This window comes from Falco biarmicus, chromosome 4 (genome assembly GCF_023638135.1).
Source record: "Falco biarmicus isolate bFalBia1 chromosome 4, bFalBia1.pri, whole genome shotgun sequence".
NCBI lineage: Eukaryota > Metazoa > Chordata > Aves > Falconiformes > Falconidae > Falco > Falco biarmicus.
Window position 1 is genome coordinate 45,692,250 of NC_079291.1, and position 26,952 is coordinate 45,719,201.

Genomic DNA, 26,952 nt, shown 5'->3' on the forward strand with positions numbered 1-26,952 from the left:
AAGAAAAAAAATAACATTGCAGCTTCCAACTTGCATATATCATATGGACTACTATATGAAGGTCATATGGACCACATCATGTAGTGGCATTTTTTTCTACTCTAGCTGCTCTTCATTGAAGAGGAAGGTTCTCAGAAGTCCATCCAGAGGACGTGTGCTTTGATAATCTGCTCTGTTGTGTTCCCCCAAACCCCCTTTCCTCTCTAATCAGACCATCGGTCACTACAAAGGATCTAAATTGCCATGTTTAAATACTGTTCTCCTTGTGAGAAACTAACATCTGATCAAAGTTTAACAGCGTGAAATGCATTTCTTGTTTTTGCAGTAAACCTCCATGTTCCTTGTTGTTGATCCAAGTTCATAGAGGTTTATTTTCAAAGCAAATCCCTTGTTTTTATTCCACCAGAGAGCTGTTATAAAGCCAACTATTGTTACTGTAGAGTATAACTTTATTTTTCTTAGTCTAACTGCTAGAAGCAAATGGTTTTCATCAGGTAGAAAGTCATTGTATACATGCATTACATAGACAAGTCTTGGACACAACAAGCAGTTAATGGTTTTTAATTAAATAGAGTGAGACGGGGCACTCACGGGGTGACCCAGGGGTTACTTGTAGAGGAAGTTTCTCTCATGGCTAATAGTGACTACAAATAAGATGGGCTATTACAATAAAATTCTACTGCTGACAAAAATATTAACAGTAAACGACGACAGAGCTTTCATCTGGGACTAGGAAAGCATCTGGAATATATTAAGACTGTAAAATTTCCCTTTAAGTATGGATTCCTAAAGTTAAAGTCAGCCACCCAGAAACTATGGCACTCAGAGTAACTCAATATTTTTTTTCATTAAAAATTACTTAAGGAGATTTACATCTTCCCTTGGTTGACATCGCGATGTTCTACTTGTCCAGACTTTGAGTTCTGAAAATATGTATGTGATAAGAAGGAATGGAGCAAAAATAATCTCAGATATGTCCTGCCTATGTTCGTCTGAGAAAACAACCCCAGTTCCAGGCATCCTGCAATGCAGTCAGATGCTCTTTGCAACCACTCTGTGCAGACACTCACTGCTTATTAACACCACATGTGAAGTGATGCATTATGTATCTAGAGATACAGTATAAGCATCAGATATTGACAGAGATAAACAGGAAAGAAGTGGGATGTGCTGGGAGATCATTCCAGAAAACAGGAAAGTTTGCATTAAACAAAAAGGCAGTGTGCTGAAAGAAGGGTGAGATTGCAACAAGGTTCCTTTTTTCCATCCTCCTTTCTCCCTGTTACCAGTTCTCACGACATCTCTCACTGCAGCCTTGTCTTCATTTAGACTGTGAGCTCCTGGAGACAGAAATTATCCTGTAACTTGCATACGTTGCATGCAGTACTAGAAGTGCTCTTGTTTCGCCTGCACCTTCAGATGGTGTTTGGGAGGCAGCTGCAGCATAAACAGAGGAGCTGGATGTCTCTGCAGCTGGACTCCAGACCATGCACAGTGCACAACAGGCAGTGGTCCTGCGAGGGGACGCAGCATCCCACTCCTGTCAAGCTGCACCAGGTGGTCTTGAACCACCAAGAATTAGGAATAACCAGACCTTGTGTACAGCCCCCGCATTTTCAGAGTAAAACCCAGGAGATGACACTGGTTTTGGCTACATTGGGAGCTCCCAAAAGGCAAGCCAAGGTCTGCAGAACAGAGAGTCAAGTGCTAGCTCTGCGCTCCTGCTCCCTGCAAAGTGGACCAAAACCCACAAAACTCCTCAGGGTGGGATTCATCTCACCTCCTAGGAGGCCCCAGGTCACAAAGATCCAGGGTAAATGATTTTTCTTTTTCCACTTTTCTTCACTTGCTCTAGTGGGAGTGGAAGTAGGAAGGACTAGTTGCTCAGCAGTTAGTTTCCAGCAGCTAGTGTTAGGTAAGATGAAGCTCATCCACTATGTTCAGAAATCAGCCCTGCCAAAGGGCTTTCCTCCCCTACATATTCCACCCTGCGGAGCTTCCTGGCTGTTTCTGAAGGAAACTTGACAAGGTAAGTGCAGCAAAGCTCAGCCTGTGAAGCACAGGAGACCTTGCTCTGCATCAGTGTAGAAGTGGTAGGTCATGGTCCCCATGGAGCCAAGCACCCCGCGGTGAAAGACATGCACAAATACAGAACAGAAAGATGGTTTAGAACAAAAGCCAACTCACTGGGTGGCCTTGGTTAGCATCTGATGTCTCAGCTGAATATTTATGTATTTATTTCCGCTTATGCCTATTTTCCTCAGAATAGGGGAGGGTTTGACATGTCTTTGCTATAAAACTTCAGCCCAAATCCTAATGCTGGGATAACAACCCATATTCACAGATGAAAGCACTGTGTCAGGAAGAAGAGATGAATCTTCTCTCTCTCTTTCTTCCCACCTCCCACTAGCTCCCATTTCCACTTTATTCTGACCATATATTTGTGTGGCTGAAACATCCAAAAGTAGCTGTAGAAATAAGATCAAGTTTGTTCAGAAACTGGCAGGGAGCAACTATTATACCCACTGAGGTCCTTACAGACAGACAGCACACAGGATCTGAACTCTGATGAGACGATAGCTACTTTTCTGGCATTTAAGAAGGAGTTTTGAAATGCCAGCCTGCAGTGTTAAGACGGACAAAAACTCTGCATGTGTCTCCCAAAAGGGAAATCTGAACTTCTTGATCTACACCACATCTCATCCTACCAAGAAGTTGGTGAACATTATAAAAAAACCAAAACACAGAGAAAAAGTCTGATCCTGGAAATGTTCTGAGGGGAGAAATATAAGATATATTCTGCCCTGAGCATCAGTTCTTATCACCTGACCCCATTTCTGGGCCTGGTAGTGAAGGGGTGGCATGTGTGTGTAGGAGACAAAGTCGGGGAGCTGCAATAAAGCGCTAGCATCCTCAAATTTTGCTTCCTGTCAGTAAGCCATTGCTGCTAAAGGCAATCAAGGACGCCTGCCAAATACAACAGCTAAAACCAACACGTTATAAAACATAATATTTAGGGAAAGATGGTGTGGGGCAGGGAGGGCGGCTTGTGCCAGCTGCCAAGTCTGCAGCCATGAGAGGCCTGGGGCATGGGGAGGTCTCCAGGAGAGTGCCTGTTGGTGGCCAGGCCCAGGACAACCCCTCTGCTCCTGTGCGGGTATGAGACCATGCCCCCCACTGACGGCGTGGGCGGTCAGCTTCCCCTTCCCTCAAACCAGTCACTCTTTGCAAATGGAAATAGAGATGAATACTGATGGCAGCCCCAGGGTGGGGTGCAGGGCTTGGTGAGTGGTGGCTCATACAAGGGCTGAGTTCAGCACTCCACAGCAGCTCCCAGGCTCTTAGCAGGACTCATCATCAGGGTGGAGTGAAATAGGGGCTTAAGGAAATCCTGGACTTACCAGGGTCTCCTGGAGGTCTGTCAAAGAGAAATAGGGAAGTTCTTCTCTAACATAGCCCTGGTAGGACGGGTGCAATACAATTTCCTTGTCTGCACGTCTAGAGGGATGTTGGGAGAGGTACACAGCACAATACAGGGGTGGAAAAAGTCTTGTAAGTCTTGAGCAGATGGGATGTGAAATGGGCAGAGAACTCCCCGTCTTCCCTCTTCACATACCTGGGGTTTAATATGGGGCTACAGTGAGGCTCTTTTTTCCCCACATCAGGATGACATTGCCTGGTTCCCCTACCGGGAGATTTTGATCAAGGAATTGGGTATGACTGTTAGCAGGGCGAATCCTGCTCTTTGGTGATGGCAATTAGTAATCTGTTCCCCGAGGACTTGTGTGCTTTTGTCTAATCCATGCCAAGGGGCTCAAGTAGCAAGTAACTAGGCAAAACTTTACTAGCTAAATGCCTAATCTGCAGGCAGTTTGGTGATCTTCTGCCTTTAAACTCAATTAAATCCATGGCTTTGGGTCCACATGATGTCTTATCAGCTGCTTCTCTTGGCCAGCCTTGCTGTCCTTGGCATTAGAGTCTGCTAAGAAGACTGAGGCTTGAGGCTGGGGTGTGCAAAACCATTAGTAGTTTGGGATGTCTAGTGGGGGTGTCTTTCAAAAGATGTGAATGTAGGAGCACGCTAAGCACCTGTTCTCTGGAGTCAGGCCGGTTCACATGGCAAACAAAGCAGCTGCATATCCAAGGGCTCAGAGTTACTGACCCAACACTTCATGCGAGCTCTGCAAGGCTCCTGTCCCACAGGACAGACCCTGTTGCGGCACAGCAGCTCCTTTTGGTGAAGGCAGTGCTACAGCAGCAACACAGTTCACTGCACCTCAGAAAAAAAAATAAATTGCCTGTTCATTTTTGATGGCCATCTCAGTCTGAAGAGTCATAAACCAGCTTCTACTAACTCTACAGCAAGTTCTTCCTAAGAGGTCTGAATTTCTCAGTATGTGAAGGCCACTTCTCCCCATGGGGCTCCTGGGAACCACTGCAATTGTTCCTGGCCCCACTTCTCCTTGCAACTTCTATTCTGCACGCGCTCTCACTTGACTGTGATTCCTGCGTTCATTTTTATCTTCATGCCAGTCTTGAGCTGCAGCTCATTGTAACAATATTTCCTCATAAGGCTGTGCTTAAAAAGTGAGGAGCTTGTTATTTGTTGGTGCTGGGTGGCAGCATGTGAGGCTGCACAAAGGAAAATAAATGTTTGAGATATTTGTGAATGTGCTGTCATGAGACAAAACAGGGCACTCAGGCCTGACATTGCTACGTTTACTTGTGCTGAGGTGTACCAGAGCCTGTTCAGTCTCTTCAATAACTCTCCCCTGGGAAGTTTCCATCACTTCCCTGCCCTCCTGCCAGCTCTGCTTGCCACCGGGGCTGTGCTCTTTGGAGAGATGATGGGGAGACTCATCCCCACCTTGGAGAGTCTGACCAACTATTGCCACCTTGCAAAATCAGCTTCTTCACCCCTGTTTGTCACACGGGTGACACAGTTCAGAACACCCTGTGCAGCCACATCAGGGCTACTTTTGCCATCCTACGGGGAAGCGATCCACTCAAACCCACAGCTTTAAAAGCTGCAGAGGCTTTGTGCTGGCTCCAAGCAGTTAAAATATCCATGCAAATGAGGAAACAAATATCCTATTTACTCATTTCAGGGTGAGCTGTAAAGTGGAAGGACTAAGCCCCGTCTCTCAAGGGTCAGTGGGAGCAGAGACAGAGGAATGGGCAATGGCTCGGCCACTGCACCTAACTGAGCTTGCTTGCTCCTTATCCAGCCTGGTTTGGAAGCAGAGCTTAAAAGCTGTTTGCTTAGAAGGTTTGTTATAGTTGTGGAAGCTAACACTGGAGTTACACTGAGCAGCAGGGCAGAGGGTAAAACAATATTTTATTCTTAAGTTAAAGCACTTTCACAAGGGTAAAATAAGTAGTCTGCTCTGGCTGCAACTTGTGTAAGCAAGTGCTGCTGGTGGGGTTCATCTGCAGGAGCCTGCGCTGGGGCTTTCCCCGTGCCTGCCTGTGGGGTGGGCACGCTGCATCCTCGGGCCATCAAATCACCCCTCACCCCCCCTGTCCTCTGGAGACCCTGATGATTGCTCTGGGATGAGGAAAGGAAAGGGGATTATTTACTGGCCACCCAGTGCTGGGGAAACGGCTCTGTTAAAGCCCACACAATGTAAGACCATCTTTCTCCGCGTAGGAAACTTGCAGCTGTGAAGATGTGATTCCTGGAAATGTGGTGCCTTCTTGTACAGTAACTGTGAGTATGAGCTGGGTAACAAAGTACTATCCAGGTATTTAGGCAAAGACTTCTTTTGAAGTGCTCTTTAAAATAAGCAAAAACTCTCTAGTATTAGGGTTTGGTATTTCTTAGTTTTGCCTTCTTGTTTTTCCCTTCTAAAACTTTAGTACTAATTCCCCCTGGAAATGAGACATACAAAGGAAATATATTTGGGGAAGAATCATACTCTGAACATGGGAAAGTGAGGTCCCAGGAGGTGAAGGGACTTGCCCCAAGCCCTGTAGGAAGCTTGTCCCACACTGTAGAACCAAAGGGCCTTTCAAACCCCAATCCTTTGTTTTAGCTGCAAATTTCTTGCAAATATTTGGGACTCAGATTTCAAAGTTCAAGCTGGGTTAATCACAAAGAATGCGGCTCTTCCTGCTCTGCCCGCAGGGGTGTAAGGTAACAGGGGCTGCGGTGCCCTCCCAGACACCCCATGCATCTGCAAGGGTTTCCAGTAACATCTGGTCTTTAAATTCAATATCACACATACAGATTAATGATTACCTGCCTGCTGTCCTGGCTTCCAGTCAGTTCCACTTTATTGACTTAGCCCGGGCTTGACAATGGTTTATTAATCTTGCCTTTGTGTACACATAGCAGCCTTATTGTGATTATATACTTCGCCCAGTTTTATTAACCAAGGTTATTATTGCAAGGCACTAAGGACTTTGTTAATTTGGGCGTCTGTCAACAGTCTGCAGACTGGAGCCTAGGTGTGATAATTATGAGAGCCGGATCAAACTCTACTGCGTGGGAAGTTTCCCACAAGAAGAGGTCTGATAACAAGGCGCTGTCACATCCCAAGAAGAACACAGGAACGGACCTGGGAGGCTGTCAGGACCTGCAAGGTGCCTGTCCCATGGGCTGCCATCAGAGACTGTACCGCTGCCTGGCTCTGGCACCCTGGCACAGCACCTGGGACCGCAGCCTACAGGGTCCTGCTCTGCTCTGAGCCCTGCAGCAGCCTGCGCAGAGCCAGCCCCTGCCCTGTGCGCAGCCCGCACGCCATGCCCCTGTCTGGCTGCCTGCTCCATCCTGCCTTCGTCCCTGTGGAAAGGGGAGAGGGCAGGCAGCTCATCAGGGCACGAGGCCAGGGTTTTACCTGTGTGGTGGAGCTTCTCGCCTGGCCCAAAGTAGCTAAAGTGTTTGGGGAAGCTGCTCCGGGCCATTCCCAAAAGCTCATTCCTGGAAACAGATAATTCAAAACATTTGTCTGGAGGATGGTCCGTGGGATACCACAAGCATTTGTATCACGGGGCAAATATCTGGGGCGCATCCAGATCAGCTATTACCAATGTTATTGTTTTCACTTATCTTATGGAGGATAGGCCCCTGCGGGGTGGCTGCACTGGGAAGAGAGAGGGGGAGGAAACCTGGACCTCGAAGTGCACCCCAGGCTGATGGTTCATCTGCTCTTTCCTGATGCAATGCCCACTGCGAGCACAGATGTGAGAGCTGGGGACTGTGTGGCAGATGCTCCAAAGTTTTATTTATTGGGAGGTTAACCTGCATAGGAGGAGAAACAAGGCCCTTTTATTATAAAAAGTAGAGGGAGTCAAATAGCAGCTGTAAAAATGAGAAGCTCCAACAATACAACAAACATAAAATTACATTTCCCCTCATTGTGTCAAAGGGACTGAGCTTCCAGCCAGCTGTGGAGGAAATAAGGAGTTTATATTACTTGCAGTGTCAGTGAGGACCAATGTACGAATTTCCTGTCTGGCTCCCTCCACAGATTAAAAAAACTTCAGCAAAGAATATATTTTCATTTAATTTCATTTTTCTGATTCTGTGGGGAGAATACGCACTCCAAGCAAAGTGGTCACAGAAGGTGTGACTGAGAAGGTGCCATGGGAAACTGAGCATGAAGGAGACAAAAAAAAAAAGAAAAAAAAAAGGCAGAAATGCTTGTGATGCTGGAGCGACACAGCTCTGCCCCTTACAGCTCTGAGCCCAGACTGAGTCATGTATTGCTGTTTGTGGTATCACAGATAAGAATGTGCCATTTGCTCACAAGTCCAAAGTTTTTTCAACGTGTGCATTGCCATGCAGAAAATTACCTCCTGCCAATGTTTGCTTTAAGTTTCAAAGCATTGACATGTAAACTTAAATTATTTAAAGAAAAATGCCATATTCTGACTTGGCGCTTGTTTATCCAGTCTGTCTAAGCAGAAAGCACAGTCCATATGTGCTGGAGATTTCTTGGTGCCTTCCTGTACTCCAGCACAGGGTATTTCAGCTGGCCATGGGCAGAAATGGAGCCCACAAGACTCCTGGCTCGTCGTGATGGCTGGTGTTCATGCTGCTTTTCCAGCTGCCTCCAGCATCCTATGACTGATGGCACTGGGCAGGGAGAAAGCAAAAATGGCACTCAGCAAACTGCAAGTCAGGTGTATGTAAAATGAAGCAGTCAATAGTCCACAGCAAACTGCTCAGCACACTGCAGGCTTCCTGAAGCACCCTGAGGAACCATCAGACATGCAAGAAGACCCCAGACAAAGGGCCCTGACATCACAAGCATCATGTTTTCTCTGGTTTTCGACAATCCCACCACAAATAAAACTGGTATGACCATCTCCCTCTTCCTGTCCAAAATTACAACTTGTGGGTTCCTAATTTAAGGGCAGCTCCCGCCTGCCTTCCCCTATGTTTAAGGCATGCTGGCTGCTGGATCTCTCATCTTAGTGTCTTGGAATAAATGGCAGAGAAGTCAGCCGCCCTGTTCCCAGGATGCTTGGAGTTATCAGGGAGCGCAACAGAGGGAAGAGTATTTCAGGCTTCCTCACTTGAGAGAAGGGAAGGAGCATGGAGGAACCGCTGGATGAAAAGAGCTGGATTTCACCTATTGCGAAGTATTGTATTGTAAACTGACCTAACCCAGCTGCTCTCACTTCTGTAACTGGACAGATGTTCTCCCCTGCTTGAGCTATAATGTGTGTTTCCAGGAGTCCTGTCCCTCTACCGTTGTGTGTTTGTGCATCTATCACCCCTGTGCAATGGCCTTTTCCCTGCATCTCCTGAGGGAGCCCTTGAAGGGGACCCCCAGAGCCACCGCTGCATGGAGTTGGTGGGTGATGGCTGGGACTAGAGGGGCCAGGGGGCCAGGCTGAGGGAGATACTCCAGGAGGTGTTTGGAAAGGAGTGTACTAGCTAGAAAAGAATCACTAGGAAAAAGACAGGGATCTGCTTTAGGAATGGCTGTGAGGTTTGTCGGCTCCAGGGTCTCCCAAGGCGATTAACTTCTGGTGTGGGGCAGGCTCATTTGTTTACCTTCCCGGGAGATGAAAAACAGAGTGAGATTTCGCAGCACTCAGATTCCCTGGGTTTTTTTAAGATTTTGATTAATCATAAGGCATTTTGGCAGCCTCCTCGAATACTCCATAACCCCAGTTTAATCAGTCACCGTCTAAGTGCTTACTTTGTCTGCTGTCAACTGGCATGGCTTGACTGCACAGGGGACTGGTGGGCCTCAAGGTGCTGGTGGGGCAGGCAGCTGGCTCCACTCAGGGTCCGTGCTGATATCCTCTTGGTTTTATGACAAATGTCCAATGGATGTAGAACACGGAATAGCCTTAATCTGTATTCTGTGCAATCACGGTTGGCTCATAGGGCTCAAGGGACAGAAAGATTCAGATGCCATGGACCTGGAGACCATCACCATTAAAGCTGGAAAATTATGCTGTCAGTATTGCAATTATGAGAAGTTGTGGAAGTATTGCCAAAAAGTTATTAAAGAGGGGATTTGCTGTCCCCTTCAGCTCCCTGAGTGTCTCTGCCATGTCAGGTGAATGGACAGTGGGAGACCCCTCAGCTGGCTGTGTCTCCATTAACAACTTAGTGCAGACCAGGATGGGACTTCTGAAGCAAATGTCTTAATGTGCCATGCTTTGACTGTGGTCACAGAGGAGTTTTGGTGAATGTGAATTGGATCCCTTTCAACAAACAGGAATGTACTCCAGCCATGCACTCAACAGCACAGGGGCATTCGGTCCATGGGACCACATCCAGCTAGTGCAGAGCAAGACTCCCTTGAAAGGCTGGGTGTGTAGGCATGGCCCTCAGCACACTTTCCACTCTACCGTTTTGTTCGCTGGGTGACACTGAAGAGAGATAATGTTACACAGTCAGTGGTGAAATGGTCAAAAAGATGGATACCTTTTTCTTGTCCCCTCTGCATGGTGGATGGCTTGTTGATCGCAAGAAGGTGCTGGCTGGTACTTCCTGTTAGCAAAACACCTTTCTTGTGTTTTTCTGAGATGGCAAAGCTGCTTTACAAAACTGCACAGGAAGTGCACAAAAACATGATTTGCAGAGGGATCTCTTTTTCTTATACAGAATGGATCTGTGCTTCATTTTCCCTTCTAAAACTTTCCTTGTCTAAACCAGGAAAATTCAACATTCTTCCTTCCAAAAAGTGAATCCAAGGAATAAGCCTAAAAATGTCACTCTACAGACCTTGGGGTACCAATACAGGCCACTGATTAGCTGAACAAAGTAAAACCAAGCATGTCTGGAAAATAAGGATGAGCAAAAATTGGCAGAAGAATAAAGGGAGCTTCTACAGAAAAATAAATATTTCATTTATTTTATCTCTTAACAGTATAGCAGCACTTAAAAATGTACAATTCACTGCTGCTTCCAAGCCCATTTGGAATTGGCACACTTGGGAACATCAGGTGCCCACCATTACCACATGCCCATTTCTCGATTTCCTTCTTTGATGATGACTGTGACTGGTACATGCACAGCTGCAGAACTGTCTGCTGGCTCCTCCTCAGTAACTGAAGCACGTTTTCCTACTGCATTTTCTCTGTGCACCAGCTGCCATGGGGGTATAGTTTTCTAATTACCTGTTTACAAAAGTAACTCTCCTCTTTTTTGCATTCACAGCAAGAAGCTGATGAGCATGTTCCCTTCTGATGTATGGCTTGAAGACCCTGGCTGACTGGTGTCGTACTTGGATGTTAAACATAGAATCAAAAGTATATAGCGGCATCGGCTTAAGTTGAGCTTTTCCAGCAGAGGACATGGCCAAGAACAAGCAAAGCTCTTGCTGGGGAGATTGAGTAGATACTGTTTACAGACTTTCAGAACAAGCCCATTAAAACAAATACCTCAGTAGAATGAAGTACCTGTGGAATCATGTTTCTGATACAGTAAATGACAAAGTTTACTGTCATGTATGTTTCAGACAGTGAGTTGAGTATGCAGTGCTTTTCCTGTACATACCAAAGGCAGTCTATGCACTGGTATTTGCAGATATCAACAGATTGAGTTGTTCCTTGCCTATTTTTTAATCGGGAAAATGGGTTTCCTCTTGAAGTGCAGGTGTTTTTCAGTGAGGCAGGGATTTTTCAGATAGGTCCCTCTTGCATAAGATTTTGATATCTCATCATCTTCAGGCACCAACTTGCCTAAAAAGAAGTGGTAACCTTCCTAATAGCCTGATAGTCACTCAAAGATTTACCCCAGATGTAATAATGTAACTTAAATTTCTTTTGCCATCCTGTATACATCCCAAGTCTTGAGTCACCTTTATGGGTCTTGGTTCATTTCTGTAGTTCCTGCTGCTCATAGTGTCTTGGGAACGAGTTTCCCAGAGCAAGGTCTGTGGCGATGCCATGCAAGAATATTTTCCTGCAATTCATTTGGGAATTCTCCAGCAAGCTGTGCATGCAAGAAAGTCTTCTGCTATCTTACTTCTCAGGCAGTAGGTGGTCATATCTGCACACTAACTTTCATCAGATTTTAGGTGCGCTGCAATCATTCTTTCTGCCAGTGATAAAACAATTCGTCTCTCATTCATCATTATGACTGAATGACATGGGAATAGTAATGATGCAGTCCACGAATGAGCAGCTGAGACAGTTGCGAATTTCATGTTACATTGCATTTAGTTAGTCATAAAAAAGGCTTGTTCAGATAACCAAGCACTCAGTTAACTGCCACGCAGACAGCTTGCAGTGGGTGTCTTGGGATCTTTTTTCCCACAATTACCAAGTAACCAAACATGTAAAGGACCATTTTCTTTTAAGATTTCCTTCATGGAGGTATTTATTAGTTAAAAAAAGATATGGGAACATTAGCCTCTAACTGGCACCAAACTATTATCCAAGGGAATACTCACATGCTCTCCTGTGTGAAACCCTGTGTTTATTCTGCAGCTGTCAGAAGTAGGATAGGCGTATGTCATGTGAAAGATGTTGAATGGATGATCACTCAGCTTTCCAGATTAGACCTGGAGCTGGTCCACACAGATGTGTAGCAAGACTCTTCGTAACCACAAGTCATACAACTGGCACCAATTTTTCTTGAAGAACTCTCAAGCTTCTGGGACAGACTGTCCACACATGAATTCAACAACTGCAGTGGAAGAAAATATACCCCTTGTCTTGCTTGCTGCTCGTTCAGATTGCAGACCATTCAGCAATTTTCCTGTGACCATCTTCAGATTAGAGAAACATTAAAAATGTGCTAAGCCAGTACCACTTAAAAACTCTGAGAAGCCAATGGAAAATCCCTGATGAATAACTTGTATGTATGTGAATTTTGGTATTTTGATGCTGCCATCTTCCTTCCACTGCTGATACAGAGCACAGTAAGTGCACTGCCAGGTAAAGGGAAAGAAGGTTTAACCAGCGAGAACAAGAAGAAATAAACTATCCAGTCCTTTTACAGCTCCTGCTGTACAAATACTGCTGTGTCCCTTGTTTAAAGGTTGACGATATTTTTAAGCCTAAGTACCCTCATGTGCTGTATAATTACTTTCTGTCTGTCTGACATGGTGAAACGATATGAGGACAGAGCAATGACTCTCAAGCCTTCAAAAACTGGAACTTATATTCTTGGATATGACCTTTTTTAGATTCTTGGAAGTTTTGGGCCACATAGTTGTGTGCAAAGGGGAAGTTTGCAGTAGAACAACAGATCCATGATCCCTAGATCTGACTGCTTTACTAAGAAACTAGAGGCAGGATTCAGCTCATGGATCAGGACACTTGTGCCTACAGGCGATCTTAGGTGGCTGAGCCACGTTATAGTCCTTAGCAATCTAGCCAATACACCACTTGAGTAGAGAGGCATTTCAGCTAGATGCCTACATGTGATCACCAAAGGCTCTCCAACACCTTTGATGTATTGACCAGATAACCACTGACAGTAGAAGACAGAGGATCTCAGACACCTTCACCTGTAGAGACCCCTGCTTTTAGGTGTCTGTCTCTGGGGGCTGGATTCCACTTCAGGATTCACAGCCAGATCTTGCTGCCTTTTGGTGGGCAGTCACCAAGAGGGTCTGGAGGCTGGAGCACACACACTAGCTACCAGCTATCATCCTGAGGCATGAACATCCATGTTCTCATAGTTCAGATTAGCTGTCCATGCACATGCTGTCACCTCAACAGACTTGTAGTTACAAGCATCAGGTAGGTCATGTCACAGTACAAGAGCAAGAAAAAGAGTATCAAAATCTGCACCTCAGGTTGTGGATAGCAACTGCAAAATTCCACTGAGAAAAGTGGAACCAAGAAATTGCACTATAATATTAGTAAAACATGTCACCCACATTAAACAGGCAGCATAATACATATTTAAATGTGTCTGATAGACCAGAACTAGATGGAAAAGTCAATTACATGTTCTACAGACCTGAAATGGATGCCTGGCTGGAAGTCTTCCAATGGAAAGATTTTTCTTGCAAAATACTGACTACAGTTAACTGTCTTGAGGATACTTTTGGCTTTCAATTAAAAAAAAATCATCTGAAGAAAAAAAAAAGGAAATATAATTTTAATAACATTGAACATTTTTCTATTTGGATATCATCATTCTTTTTCTTTGTATTATAAACTATAACCTCTTCCCAAAAGCTTATTTAGATCAAAATCTTCATTTTTGGTAGAACAAGATGATTTACCCATCTTGTACTTTTTCACAATTAGGATTCATTTGCAATATTCATCTGGAATGAAAGAAACTTCAATGTTGTAAAACGCTCTCTGCAATGAAAAATCTAACTCCTGGATTAGCTGTTACTTTCCTTCACTGAAATAACCTTCACTTAGTGTCTTGTTCTTTTATTTATATGATAAAATATTTCAGCTTACGAAAGCAAAGAATAGTTGTTGACTAAGACGTTCTTCTCACACATTACAATATGTCTCTGTAGGAATGCAAGCAAGTTTTATTTTTTTGATATATACCATGTTCCTACAAATAGTTATATGATAAACATGTGTCAAAGTAACTCAGTTTTATTAAACTTTACCAGAAGGTTTTAAAAGCTACATTATAGTATTTATTGAATTTATATTTATTTTTTCTTTTATTTATTCATCCCAAAGACTTAGGCTGAAAATTTCCCCAGCCTGTAAGGAATCTCTAATGAAGACAAGCAAAAGATTTACATTTTTTAATCATGTGTCTGGATTTTCTTTCTAATTTATGGGAATAGTAATGAAAAAGTACACCCCCAGGACATCCACAGAATGTCTCTGACAGTACGTCAACAGGGACTGCATACCTAAGGATAAATAAATGGAGAAAATGACTGCTTGACAGATTCCTGGGGAGGGAAGAAAGAGAAGAAGCCAAGGAGAGATGGCATTTCCTCAAAGAAGTGATAGCAAGGGCACAAGGACAAACATCCCAATTAGGGTAGTGACTAGCTTGGCTAAAACAGTGGCTTCGGGCTCTACAGGGAAACAAAAAAGTGGAAACCATATTGTGTGAATTTGGCATAAAGTTTGAAAAAGAGAGGCAAGGCTGAGGCAGAAGAGAGGCAAGAACAAAACAGGAACATCTCAAAAGGGGGCATGACCATGGTGGCTTTGCACGTGGTGGAAGCCTACGATGTTCGGGACACTGAGTTCATACGGAGAAGTAGCATCTTTATTAGTCAACCTGATATGGCTGACAAAATGCCATTTGATAGATACACTCATCAAAAGAAAAAGGCCAAGGAATGCCCTGCTTCACAGTTCAACAAGGTTGCAGCTGTTGGCAAAAGACTTAACTTTATTGTATATTTTTTATATTTTATAATATATGTCTTTGTTGCAACCAGGTAACCAGCGTGATCCATATTAGTGAAAAAGAGGCAAGAACTTGGCCTTCAGTAGTTGATTTTAATCTTTTTTTAAAGTTTTTAATTACTAGCAAGGAAATAAATAGCACTCAGGATGGATTCATTAAGAACAAATTTATGAAATAAAGTGAGTTTAATCCTGTGGTGGGGTAGCAGTCTTTGCGTGCAAGGGCAAGTAGTTTGACTTTAGCCAGCCACTGAATGCTGCATCTTGCCCTTTTCCTAAGCAAGGCATGAAAATGTGGTGTTGATGGAGGAAGTGGACATCTTTGAGAGCAGGCTAGACAGATGTCCATAGGGAATGGCGAAACTTTTGGAGAACTGGGAAGGGCTAAGGGATTGTTGGGGTACCTACCCCTTTATTTTTCTATGCTTCTGTGACTTTGTATGTACATAAATTATTATTATCTGAGTTTGCATTCTGTTCTTGTCCTGTCCTGAATCCCATGATGTTTTTCCTTGTTTGATTCACATTGAGTTCTCCAACTTGCCTGTTGAATCGTATCACAAGTGCTTCTTAGTTCCAAGTGGCACAGAGATCTGACGGCCTCTTTTGCTGGAGGAGTTTCTTTTTTCTTTAAAGTCATTGCATTCAATGACACAAGGCAGAGAAAGTGAATTGTTACTTATCCCCACTTTGCAGACAAGAGAAGACTCTACAGAATCCATAGCAAAGCTGGTAACTGAACCCGAATCTTCTGGATCCCCATAGAGTTTCTTATATGCACAACTACCCTATTAATCCTGAGAACAGGACAGGCTGTCATGAACCATTGACAAGCCTCACATCAACAATTGCCATCTTCTCCCTTTCTCAAGGTAAGTGAGTACAGGAGCGGTAAAGCTGAGTCTAAATTGTGAAAGCCCAGGAAATATTCCTGGGGCTCGAACAGCCTAATGAATCCAAAGTTTAGATCCCAGCATCGCAAGCTAATGAGCCTTTCAAAGCTCCCCTCAGGTTGTCTTGAGCCACTCCCCAGCCACAGATTTAATTATCTCTATACACTCTGAGAAAAAAATAGTCTGTTTAATATTCTACCCACAACTTGGCTTAAGGCTACTTGAAGCTATTGTTTGGGGCTTTTTTCTGGTCTGTTAATTAGACCTACAATTGGCAAACTACATTTCTGATGTAAAGCTACATGTGATGTGTTCCCAGGCCAAATCACATATGATCTTAGGCTGGAAAACTAGCAGCTAGCAGCCAAATGCAGCAAAAACTGAGCTCTGGAGGTATCCCCTGAGCATGTGTAGGCAGCAGCCAAGACAAAATGAGAAGATGCCAGAAGGGCAGATCCTAAAACACTTGTTCAATTTTTATGGCAATTCTTTACTCAGGCAAAAATCATTGGTTTTAGGGAAGTGAGGGCTTTGGAGATTGGATTTGCAGTGCTTATAGGCAGACGACTGTGAATCCAGAAGCCTTCCGAAGGAAAGTTTCCCTCCGTGCTACCTATTTACAACGGAGATGCTAACACCAGGCTGCAGTGCTTCTCACCCCACGGCATGATGCATGGCACCCTGCCCCAGGTGCAGGTGAGAGTCCCCAAGGTGACCAGGACCACCAGCCCCGTGAGCATCTCCACTAGCCCAGCACTGCCTGTGTAAAGCTGCACAGAGACTCAGGAGCAGCCCTGCCAGGGAAGATGCTGGCCCTGGCTGCCTGCACATACGCAGTGCATAGCATGAGGAGAAATAGTTTCAAGTGAGCTGCTCTTGTGACAGCAGAAGGGGCAGAGGTGCATGTCGGTGGGTCTTCCAGCAGTGGCTGGAGGTATGTTAGCTCTGCTGCCCAGCAGTGCTGAGCCAAGCCCTCTGCACGCCTCTTCCTCAGACACTGCATCACCAGCCCTGCTTGTCTGGAGAGGTGAGAGGTCCTCATGGCAGACACCCAGGCACAGGGAGACACAGCTCACACAGAAGGGGTGTCCCTGCAGGGATACATGCCTCTGCAAATTCAAATTTAAATACAAACAAGGCTCCCGAAGGCAGTGCATAGCCTTGGTCTCTTGCTGCTCATCAGTCCCACATGTACAACAGCCTGAGGTGACAGGGAATTTTCAGTCAGCGCTTCCCCATGATGCCACTGCCATGGATCAAGCAAAGGCCACTGCTTTTTCAGGTCCTTGGTAGTCACGCTTCACTGTGGTCAGGTGGATCAGAGGAGAGGAAAAGGGCATAGACTCAGGGCTGGCCATGAGGTAAAGGGCAGGCCAACTCCAAGAGTTCCCTCTGAATTCATGTCTTTTCCTGGGAAACCACTGGATTTGGCCACCAAGGCCTTTCCATGGGAGAGAGAGGCAAACAGCCGTGCCTCTCCCCCCGAGTGACAACCAGCCAGCAAAACTCACAAGGATGCTTGCAAACCTTTCCCTTGCAGCCCATGCCAGGAGGGACAATTCAGGCCTAAACAGCTATTACTTCTAGTGCCTGTGATAAGAAATCAGAATGGAATAAAAACTAACCCAAATGGAACAAAAAATATTTTTATTTTGCAAAATCTGAGGTGAACGGTAAACATATTTTTACATTTTTCACAATTTGTGGAATGTTTTCAGAGTACTTCAACTTTCTGGTAGTTTAGCTTTGAGTTTCTTATTTGCTGCCAAATATAATAAACTAAGTGGTGGCCACAGGGTAGCACTTTCCCCTATTTTTTCACTTTTCTGTGTTACCATAAGCTTTCAAGACATCATAAAAATGTGGAAGTTCTGAAAATCTAGAGAGCAGCAGAAGGAAAATGAAAAGAAAAGTGACAAGTAGGGAGAAGAACAGGAGGTAGCCGAGAAAAAAAAAATCAGTGGGTTCTGATCTGGCAAAAATTCTTAGACATCTCAACAAACCAAATGGAAATTGCAGGGTCACCCTCACAGTCTGTGTAGCCTCTGACTCTATTGGCAGATCCACTGTAGAGAGGCATGAAATGATTTTGTGCCACAACATTTGTGCCTTAAATACAAGTGCATTTCATGCCATACATTGAAGAAATCTTAGGCAACTTAATTTGGCCAGTTAGTTTGAGCTTGAGGCCGGTGTAGTCCCTTATACAAACATTCCAGAGGCAGCGCAATCCATTTCCTACTTTGCATAAATAAACCTCTCTTTTCTCTAAAATTTTGAACACAGAAAGAAAAATTGGCTAGAACAAGTCTCTTGGTAGAAAGGTTGCTTTCTACAGCTACTCGAAAGAAGGTGTTTTACAAGCGAAACTGTAAAGTCGTATAAAACAACTTTCCTGCCCCAGCAACGAAACAGCATGCTCTGGCTTGCTGCTTGTGCAATGACAAATCGACGTGGAGGGGAAGGCCACTGATGGCTGCAGCAGCAGCAGCCAGCATGTTGGCGGTGCCGTTCTGGGTGGTACCCAGTGGGTTTGGGGACAAAGGCCAGACAAGCACTGCTGGAGGGCTCACTGGGGACCAGACAGCCTGGCAGTGCAGAGCTGCTTTCCCAGTTTGGCAGCTGTGACTGGGCTCAGGCTCAGGTCCCACTGCATGCTTTAGTAGTAAAGTTGCAAACCTAACAAAAAAATACAGAGTTAAAAAAAAAAAAAATCTTTTTCCTGCCTGTTTTAATAAATCACCCAACAGAATTTTTTGTCTGTAGAAAATAATAGAAACTTGACCACTGCTTTATATTAAAATCTTGTCATTCCCATGTCACTCTTGCATGATGCAGGATTGAGTCCACCATGATCTGGCAAACAGCAAGGGGAGGGGAGGAGGAAAGACATGACAAAGAGGTCAGCATATTTGAGCATTTACCTCTTACTGAATGAATCTGGAGCAAAAGAATTGCTGGGAAATAAAATAATGTAAGAGAATTTACAAGGCAACATCTGTTTCAGTGTCAGAATTCATTAGTGAAGAAAAGGGGAACACAGGTACACCAGGGGGATTTGGAAAATCTGAGATTACAAGCAAATGTGTCATTCAACATCCATTATTTTCTGTTTCTTGCAACTTTGCTCAACAGATCAAAAGAATTTGAGTCCAGCTAAAGAGCGTATGTGAGGCTTAAACGTATTATGGTACTCGTTATCCTTCATGCAATCCTCTTTAATGATTTGTTCTGTGACCATATACAGGATCACAAATGCAATAAAAGAGGGAAATGTTGAGTTAAAGCAATGGTCTGGCATGGTGATGTCATCTATACAATAAACAAATGTCAATGCAGAGCTATAAATAATCTTTTTATCATAATCTTGAATTGATCCGATACCAGATGTATACACACTTCATGAAAATTCCTTAGCTTTGAAGAAAGAGGACAATAACCTGTAATACAAAGTTGGACATATTTATATGTGTGCTTCTCATGGGTAATATATGTTACAGGCAAGAGGGCACCTTGTCTTTCCTGCAAACAATGCATATGCCTCTGTGCCAAGCATGACACGCTCCTGTGAGCACACAGGCTGAAAGAATCATTATGGGCTGGTAAAGATCCCCCAATGGCAGTCAGGTTCTTAGAAGCACAGAAAAATCTTTATAAAGAACATTTTGGTTATTGTATGAGAGAGAGCTGTTCTAGTTTGCACAGGGAAACTCCCAGGTTCAAAATGCTTACTGTCCCCCAGCACACCTGAGCTTTCCCTCTGTATGATGCAAAGAGTGAAGTACATTGTTGTGAAACATCACAGAAACATATATCCACACTGAAATAGCAGCCTTGGGCAGCTAAATCTGTCCTTTTGTTCTGGGTCTCTCTGTAATTCTGTTTGTATGAGATATATCTGTTCAACAGAAGCTTTTACATTATAACAATTGCATTCAAAAAAACCCCCAACAACCCATTGCATCAGTTGAGCAGTGTCTTGGGTCTCGCTCAAGCCAATGAGAATCTTTCCATTGACGTCACTAAGCTTTTATTCTTAATCTTTTATTTTTATGCTCTTAATCTGCAATCAATCAACCCTTAATATTATTCCAAGCTGGAGTCCATGCCTTCTTTTGGTGATAGAAAAAAATGAGACCAAACACTTGTCCCAGCTACCAGTGCTGGAAAAAATACATTTTTAGTGAGCTTCAGTCAGGAGTTACCCTGAATTGCACTGTTTTGCCTTTTCTCCCTTGTGTACGTTTCTCTAGCTTCATGTTTGGGCTTTTGTGCTACACTGGACTGTCCCTGCTGATCGAAGCTGGGGACCCCCATCCTGTGGCATCCCGAGTGTTGCTGGGGACAGGCAGCCTGGGCCATGAGCTGGCTCCAGGGACATGCAGTGCTTCCCAGGAGCATGTTCTGGGACGTTAAAACCTCCCGCAGTATCATGAGGTATTTACCAATGGTGCTGAGAAGCTGCACGAGATTGTCAGGAAAAAAAGATGTATAAACCCTAATCTTTCTTGGACTCTCCCAGCGGTACATCTCATTAACCTTTCCATCTCCAATGGCTACAGCCATGGCTGCATTTTCTCATGGGGCAGTGACTCTGCACAGGCTGCCACAACAAGAAGCATCTGTCTAGAAGCTCTGATGACAGGTTCTTTATCTCTGGTGGTCTTTCTGGTATATCTTCCTCATATGTCTTCTGTTAAAGGAAAGGGAATGGGTGCCTGGTTCTACACCTGTGGGGGTGGCTGCACAGGGCTAAATAGCTCAATAAATGTCACCCCCATCTCACCCAGGACTATGATGTGGCTGTAACTGGGCTGAAACAAGTTTCTTCATTTAGCAGCAGAAAAGAACAGGCAAAAAGAAGGAAACAAAATGCAGGGCATTATCAGAGGTGTCTGAAAAGTGGTCTGGGTACACTGGACATTGAGAGGTGACCTGGAAGAGGAGTGACAGAGGGGAAGGCCGCACACTAGAAATAAGTTCAAGCACAGGTAGTTTGGAAACATGCACAACAACAATCAGATGTGCCACAGAAGGCAAGGTCACAGTTGGGAATGGTGGCCTGCTGCTTCCTATTGCAACTACGTCACTTACATTTGGAAATCATTGAACAAAGCATTGGCCAATGCTTGCTTCAGGTCTCACAGTAAAAATTAACCAGCAACCCCATGAGGTCAAAGAACGGGCAGAACGGTTTTAACCTTAGACTTTAAAGGGCAGGGCATTCAGGATTGCTGTTGGGGCTTAGGACAGCAGAGCTATAGGTTACAGGTTACAGGTTACCTATTCCTGAAGGTGTCACAGCCTTTGCCCAGTGACTACACTGGAGGCCAAGGGGTTTAGAGGAATACAGAGCACCCAGATCCAGACTGCAGGGAGTGTCCACATATCTAAAGCAGATCAGGAGCAGAGCAGGCACCACTTCCAGGTCTCAAGCCTTGGTCCCACATCTTATTCATGCTGACTCCCTCATTCATGCCATGGATTGAGGGGTGAAGTGTGCAGGTTTGGGACAGGAAAGGAAACTATTGTGGGACAGAGGGATGCAGCACTCAGGGCTGCTCTGCCCTGCTAGCAGGGAGCACCCTTCACTCAAACCAGTGGTCACACACTGCCCAGCATTGGTTTTGCAGACTTGAGAGGTGGGAGTGGCCCAAGGGCTGAACTGGGGGTCAGGAGAAAAGAAGAGGAGCAGCTAAGCTCAGAAGCACACTTAAACTGCTGACACACCTGGGTGAGGGTAAAGATGGTCTGGGGTCTCTCACAGAAGGCTTCTTTTTTTCTAGGCAGTGTATAGGAAACAGGCCATGGGTCTGTCCAGCCATTCACTGGGAAGTGCTGCAGGCACTTAAAAGTAAACACTGGTACTTTCAGTTCGGTAAAGAACCTTGCTGTATGAGTAGCTTCATTACAATGCTAAAGATTAAGTACCTGTAACCTAAGATTTAATTTGAGGTGAAGCCATAAATTAAATTGTTCTCATCTCTCATTATTGATCGTTTCTGGGAAGATACAAGCAGATACAAGTTGCATCTAGAAAACGAGGAGTAATTGATGGAGCAGCCAGAGGGCTTTGTTGTAGCCACGTTCATTTTGTGCTTGTGAGTTAATGCCAACAATAGCAGATATAATTACAGACATTAGTAGTACATTCAGGATAATCTCTTGGTGTGTGAAGTACGTGCAGGTACTCTGATACTATATCATATATATATATATATGCAGTGATGTGCTGCATCAACAACACATGTCTCTGTTTCTGAATTACTGCTGAATATTCCAGGTGCTCTGTAAGACTGAAGGCCTTTGCACTATAAATAACAGGAGAGCAATAATTTTAGCCTTTCACAATGGGAAAGCTTGTTCTGAAAAACCTTTCCCTCTTGAAGGCCCCCTCTTGACTTTGGGTGGTTTGGGCTTGTAGGTCTCCCTACTTTTCTAGGCTACAATTTACAGACAGAAACTAAAAAACGGGTCTATGTCTTCAATCTTTATCACAGGTGTGAATATAATATAACACTAAGGTAATGGTGCCTGGCTTGGGGGGGTGAGACCCTTCCTTATGTGACTTGTGGCCTCAGGAAATTAAAAAGTTTAAGCTCAGGAGGGACAAAATATATTATAAGCAGAATTGCTTCTTGTTCAGTATTCCTACTCACTGGCCTCAGGGGACCAGCTGAAAGCCCCACTGCTGTCACAAGGGTCTTAGCATTTCAGGTGTCCTTAGAGACTTATCATCTGGACATACAAGAAATGCAAATGTCAGTTCACAAGGCACAATTTTCTTGCTCTCAGCACTGCAGGAAAAATACCCTAGAAAATATGAAATGAATGTAATTAATGACTCACAGAAATCAAAAGGAAAAAGTATTTGAAATAAGTTATTGTACAAATTACCATGATTTTAAAATCAAATTGTTTGGGCCTGACTGACTGGCCTGTATGCAGAGGTGTGTCAATCCTGCAGCCAGAGAGGCCAGTCTTTCTCCAGCATTGTAAAACCATTAAAAATGGATGATACCCTGATTTTCCACCCTAATAATGCAGCTTGGCCAGCTTTTGTTGAATGAATCTTCTAAGTAACAGCTGTGAAGTGGTGCTGATTGCACTGGAGCTTGAACCTCTCTGCTCAGGCCATACAAACCAGAGCTCCATCAGAGAAAAGGGAGAGGGACCACAAGCTGCCGGGAAACACAGGAGGGCTGCCATGGGTGGCCGGACAGCCTGGCACAGGAGGAAGGGTGCTCTGCCTGTGCCGAACCTGCCGCCCTCAGCAGGTCTGCCCCAGTTTGCATTAGCAAGCAGCAGTTGCTGGAGTCAGCTGCATAATGCAAAAGCTTATGAGGAAAAGTGTGACTGGAGCTCTGCAGGCAACCGCCTTGTTTCTGACTCACTGACTAACTAGAAAAAGAAGAATCAAAAAATAATCATCCATCTGGGTCAAATGAAGGAGCAGGATTAAGAAGCAGCGCCTAGGGCCCTGAAGTACCTGGACAAGCATTTCCACAGAGGGGATTAGCACAGCCGGGCTCATGAGCTGAGTTTCCAGCTGATTTGCTTCCCCAGTCTCTGGCCCCTCTGTGTCAGGACACCTGCAGAATGCTCCCGGAGAGCCATGGCCGAGCACCTGCTCTCCAGCTCCGAGTGGGGCTTCTGCCTCTGGGTGGAAGAGCCCACCAACCTGGGGCGAACTGCAACTCGCCTTGACTCAAAAAGTGAGGGCAGGGAGAGGGGCAGGCATTGTAACTAGTCCTACCCAGCCTTCTGTTCCCAGCCACCCGAAAGAAGGTAAATTAAAGAGGACTGGGCTGTGCTGTTATTCTTCTGAATAACTGCTACTGACGTCTGGGCAGCCTCAGCTGGCAGCACTTTTGGATTTCTATTCTTATATTTGTATATTTTAAGCCTAAGAAAAGCAGCTGAGGCCACAGGCTAGGTACTTTCAGCAAATCCCAGGGGGAAAAAAACCCAACACAAAACCATCTAATAAAAGTTCCCTTAGAAGGCGGCTCTCTCAGCACGCTGCCCGGCTGCCCACCTCCAGCACGCTGGGTGATGCTGGGTGAGGAGGGGCACATCGGGATGGGGACTGGCACACGGTGGGCTCCTGCCTCCTGCAAAAGGAGATGGGAAAGCAGGGTCAAACCTGAAAAGCTGTGCTATTCCTGTGGTGACTGCCACCAGAGGCCACTTGCTGACCCCCACGGAGCTGTGTCTTAGATGAGTTCTTGGTTTCGCCTCTGCAGGCACCGCATTTCACAAAGGCACGCTATAAACTCAGCGAGCATGTCAGCGCAGCCTGAAGGCAAGCAGCAGGGAAACAACCCCAGGTCTGTTTTTTTCACTCTTTCTAAATATATGGGCAGTGACAGGTGTAAAATTACACCGACCAGGCAATAACTCAGACCTGTTTGAGTGCCAATTATGTGTCTTTTTACAACATTGGGCCTCTGCCTGAACACATCATTTAGGAGAAAAGTATGTTATAAAAGTGTATTCATTCAAAAGAATGCTATAAAAAATTATTTTTAATATTGGTCTCACTTGTTCAGTCTTCAGTCTTTTTCTCTGCTCCTCCCCCATTCTGGGGTAAATGAGCTCTGGATGCCCTGTGTTGTGTGCACAATCTTGTAGAGTTAGCGAATAGGCCATTGAAATAAATATACATAAATCTTAGCCATGTATGGTCTCCAGCCGGGGAAAATGTCTTACAAAACCCAGAAAGATGACCATCCATTAAAAAAATGCTGGACACTATTACTTTGATGCCAGGAACTCAAGCTACGCAGCGTATGGCACAGTTTACAGAAAAAGAGTCTGCTAATTTAACACAGCAGCTTGGCAGGCAGGGCAGCTCACTGCCTGGGGCACGTGGTCAGCCCGGATTGTGCACTGGTGCCAGCAGTTGCCACCAGAAGCAAAGAGTTTAGCCTCTGTGATTTGGTTGATAGCAACTAAAAATTAGGTGGAGATGGTAGGGTCCTGCCTCTAAAACGTACAAGTGTGGATACTGTCCTTTGCTAACAGGAATGCTTTATGTATAAATTAATTTGCCCACTTCACAGGTGGAAACACTGCCTGCTCTGAAGCTTAGGGGACTTCTGTGGCTGACCAATGAGCACCTTCAGGGGAAGAAGGCACAAAGAAGATAGATAAGGATGATGTGCTCACGAAGCGCAGAGAAGCATGTAAGAAGTGACCACAGCTGTTGTAAAGGAAGCTTAACTTATCTTAACATAAAGGGGACTGAAGGGTGGCCTTTGTTTTAGATAAACAGCTGTATCTGTTGAGTGGGTCAACTGGTTGTGTAAATGGCCTTCCCCAAAATAATAGGGAAGTATTATCTTCCTGAGCCAGCCAGACCAGCATGGGTGAAGTGTACTTGTGGCTCAGCCCAACACAGAGTGTAAACATTAACCAACAAAACAAACCCTGAAGACAGCAATGGGCCTGAGCTGCCCTCAGCCACTAATGGGAATCATGTTTGTATCATGATCCAACTGTATGTTGCAATATATTGTGTTTGGGTTCTGATTTTAGTAAGTTGCTGTATCACTCGGTGGAATCAGAATCCCATGCTGTCAAATATCTACGAATAAGTAAATACAATATTAAACCTCAAACCCTGCTTGTGTGAAACATCTAAAAGAACCTGGTCAATGGGTGTTGGACTCATGAAAACTTCATGCCTTACTCTCACCAGGAGACAGGCTTAGCAGTCGATTTCCTAAGCCCTTTGGAGCATGTTAGTCCTGCCAGTAAAGCTGATTGCACAATTTCTGTAGAGGTTATCACTGTTGGTGTCACTGCAATTTCCAATATTTCCCTGCAATTTCCCAAACTGCAGACAATTAAGGGAACGAATGTGAAATGACAACTCCTTTGCAAACTTCCCAAAGCATAGCACAAGCCTCTAGAAACCCTCCCACCTATGTACCCCCAAGCTTCTACTCAGGCTATTCCTCCCCATTTCCTTATCCCTCAGGTTGTTCGCACTCAGGTATTGGGACTTAGATGAGTAGAAAAATTGTGTTTGTTATTTGTCCATGTTCTGCACAGCTGAAGTGGGAAGGCTGAGCCCTTGTTCTTGAGCAGAAGCATGCAAAATGATTCAAAGCATGCCCATGCTTTTATTTACATATTTATATTTATATTACACACTATAACAATATCTCATAATTTAGTATTATATTAATATAATAATACATTCAAGTAACTTTTATTATTACATATAATGGTAAATATTTAATTTTAAATGTTCATGTTTATCCTTTTTAGCCAACCAGTGGAAACACTAGACTAGAACCCAGAAGCCCTAAAATAGTTGAAATGTATCAGATGTACATGGAAGTACTTTGTCTTGTGACACAGATATTTATAAAAAATCATTCCACACATACAGTTATGCTGCTGATAGACATAGTTTTCTTTTGCTGACACCATATTCCTCGGTCTGCAGAAGCTGTTTCTTCCCTTACAAGCCCTGTTTTAATAACACTTCAAGCCATTTAAAAATCCGCACTGCAAGCACAAGTCAAGGGGTGTAGAGCAGTGTAGAAATCAGGGCAAGAAGAATGCAGCCAAGTTTAGGGCTTGCACAGATGTTTCTGTGACAGCTATGTGTACTGCTATGATCAAGAAGTACTCCTTTTGGTAAAGGAGCTGCAAAGCAAGACTCAAGGGTTACATATTCCCACGTACAGGAGAAAATGCACATTTGTTAACATGAAGAAATAATCTGCACCAAGCTTCAGATACATATTCCCTGGGATGCTAGCTGCAGCTATTTCCTTTTAAACTAAGGTGTCTTGCCACAGGGTTTTTGCATATGAATTCATGACAAAGCCTGAGGTACTCACTCTATTTTGACCTTCTCGATATCCTCCCAGCCTGGGGCCACCTTTACCCTTTCTTAATTTACTCCCAAAGCCCCAGTTCACAGCAACCTTATTCCAGCTGGGGGTAATGAGATGCTTATTGAACTCTGAGGTCACCTCTGAGCATCATCAGAACCCTTTCTTCCCTCTCACCACCATTGCCAAAGACTGAGCTGGAAGTTTATCTTTTTAGACCAATTTACATTTCAAACTCAGATCAATGAAAGCAACAGGACTAAAACAGATTCAGTGGAGCAATCAAGCAGTGAATGAGGTTGCCTTTCCCCATGGGAGGAACCTGCCTGTGAGGCTTGTTTGTTCTCCGAGGCGTTGCAGAGGGAGGTGGGGGGAGAGTTAGGGGGCTCCTGCGTATGGGACATTTATGGTTCTTAGCACTCCATTACGTTCAGATG

General features: G+C 44.5%; 1 long non-coding RNA gene across 2 annotated transcripts in view; it reads right to left on the bottom strand.

Annotated features, from left to right (window-relative positions):
- Positions 1-545: 545 nt before the first annotated feature.
- LOC130148730 (uncharacterized) overlaps positions 546-26,952 on the bottom strand; it is a 57,888-nt gene continuing 31,481 nt past the window's right edge. Inside the window, exons 3-4 of one of the 2 annotated variants that reach the window (XR_008821646.1) lie at positions 11,865-12,182; positions 546-7,243 (exon numbers count right to left, since the gene is read on the bottom strand). This is a non-coding gene — a long non-coding RNA (uncharacterized LOC130148730). Of the gene's footprint in view, positions 7,244-10,293; positions 12,183-26,952 lie in introns of those variants that run through there. The other variant, XR_008821645.1, reaches the window with a different exon arrangement.